Source organism: Sceloporus undulatus, chromosome 5 (genome assembly GCF_019175285.1).
Source record: "Sceloporus undulatus isolate JIND9_A2432 ecotype Alabama chromosome 5, SceUnd_v1.1, whole genome shotgun sequence".
In the NCBI taxonomy this organism is placed as follows: domain Eukaryota; kingdom Metazoa; phylum Chordata; class Lepidosauria; order Squamata; family Phrynosomatidae; genus Sceloporus; species Sceloporus undulatus.
The window spans coordinates 39,678,932-39,681,293 of NC_056526.1; the positions used below are offsets into that span (position 1 = coordinate 39,678,932).

The window sequence follows — 2,362 nt, forward strand, 5'->3', positions numbered from 1 at the left end:
GTCACCAACATGCTTTGACAGAGAAGGCTGAAGATCTTTCAAAACTACAAATCTCAGAATTCCATAGGATGGTGCTACAGGACTTAAAATGGTGTCAAGTTGTATTACTTCTATAGTGTAGACGCACCCTTATTTTTAACTTCAAGAATAATTTTAATGCCTATTTTCTATATCATGAGACCCTACATAAATTGATTCATTTTAAGATTTGGTGCTGGAGGAGAGTTCTGCAGATACTATCGGCTGCTAATGAAATGAATTAATGGGACATGAGGAAATTCATACCTAAACTGTCATTAGAAGCCAAAAATGGCTAAATTGAGGGTATCATAGTTTGGACATATCATGTGAGACAAGACTCATTAGAAAAGACAATAATATTGGAAGGGTAGTAGAAAAAGAGGGGAACCATTGTGGCGTAATGGTTTACATGTTGGAGTACAATTCTGGAGAGCAGGGTTCAATTCCCAGCTTTGCCATGAAACCCACTGGGTGACCTTGGGCAAGCCACATGCTCTCAGCCTCAGGGAAGGCAATGACAAACCTCCTCCGAACAAATCTTGCCCAAAAAAACTCCATGATAGGTTCACCTTAGCGTTACCATAAGTCGGAAACAAGGCATACAACACTCACACAGTAGAAAAAGAGATAAACTGCATTGCAGGTGGATTGACTCAGACAAGGATGCTATGAACCTGAGTTTGCAAAACCTGAGCAGGGCTTGGCCTAGGACTCAGAAGTTTCTCATTTACAGCCAAATCTTATTTGAATGCCATTAACAACAAGCACATTTTACTGCCTTCCTACAGGAAGCCATAGATGGTTGGAAAAAAGTGGTGTGAAGGCTTCTTACTGTTCATAAAGCTTTTAAATTTCTCATGTCATCTGCCAAATGGTGGATCAGATCAAATGATCAATATTTCATCCAATATTCTGTACCCATGTTGGTCAACTAGATGCCCCTGGAAAGTTGAATAAAGAGGCTAATGTTCTTTTTCTAGTGATGTTTCTGAGTGACTGGTGTTCAGGGGTAGGCTTGGGCAACCAAATGAAGGTCACAAGCAGGGGTTAATTGCAGTTGCATCATCCAACAAATGTACCATAACAACTGGTATTCTGAAGCAGACTGCCTCTGATACTGAAGCTAACATGTAAACATAACAGCCAGGTTTATCTTCCATGAAATTATCTTAATCCCCTTTTAAAGCTGGCCAGTTTGATGGTCATCACTACATAATTTGTCAAATTATGACAAATGTGAAAGAATAATGAAAAAATGTGTGAAAGAATCATTCTTTTTTGCTTGTCCTGTATTTCCCACCATGTGGCTTTGTTCAGTGACCCTAGGTTCTAGTATGAGGGAGAAAAACTTTGTTCACACAGTTCATATGTTTATATACTGTACCTCTTTGTGCCTTCTTCCATTCCGTTTTAAGACTGGCATGACAGGTTATCTGTATGGTGCACTAGTCAGCAATTGCAATGTTGCATTTTGCACTAGCTGCAGTTTCCGAATCTTCTTCAAAGGCAGCCTCAAGTAGAGCACATTAAAGTTGTCTACCCTGGAGGTTACCAGCGCATGGACTACTGTGGCTAGGTTCTCTCATTGCAGGAAAGACTGTAGCTGGCACATCAGTTGAAGCTAGTGTGTTAGTAAGACTGGATTTTTATAAATTTTGGAGTGTGTGAGGAGTTGCTACATGACTTCAAGCTGACCTCCCTGGTGGGCCTGCCATTATTGGTAGGAGAGGAGACCAGGTAGGCAACCTGGTCCCCATGACATGATCCTCACAGGACCCCTGAAAATAACACTTTGGAAATTCCCCAAAGGAAGGTTTGAGAGTTGCTAATGGGAGAGCCATCACTTCCAAGCTTGGGACAATAAAGACTATGGTCTCACCTTTGATGGGCCATTGATCAAAACAATGACCCACCCATCTGTCTGGGTATCTTCCCCCTCCCCGCCCCATTGTTTCAGAGACCCAACTGGAATGACAAGGCCATCCTACACAATGCCCGGGCAATCAAACACCTTTGTCTAGGCTCTGGCCAAACCATTAAGCATATCTTCAGAGTCTAGATTTTGCCTATAAGAACCCCGGATTTGCCCCGTGTGCTGCTTTCAGAATACAGCTCGACTTCATGCTACTCTGAACTCTGATTTTAGCTCCGGCTTGGCCTAACTCCCCCATTCTGTTGGCCCGTGTTTTGTTTCCCCACTCTATCCCCCCTTCTTCTGCATTGGATTCCCGGAGAAGGCTGCTGGAGTATCACCCTAGTGAGGCCTCCAATTTTTCCTCCTTTATTTCCATTGAGTCTTGAGAGTGTGTGTGTATGTGTTTATTGCTGAGTGTATGTCTTT

At 42.5% G+C, this 2,362-nt stretch overlaps 1 protein-coding gene across 3 annotated transcripts in view; it reads right to left on the bottom strand.

Annotated features, from left to right (window-relative positions):
- NFAM1 (NFAT activating protein with ITAM motif 1) overlaps positions 1 to 2,362 on the bottom strand; it is a 78,366-nt gene that overhangs the window by 67,675 nt on the left and 8,329 nt on the right. The gene's annotated exons all lie outside the window — the stretch shown is intronic.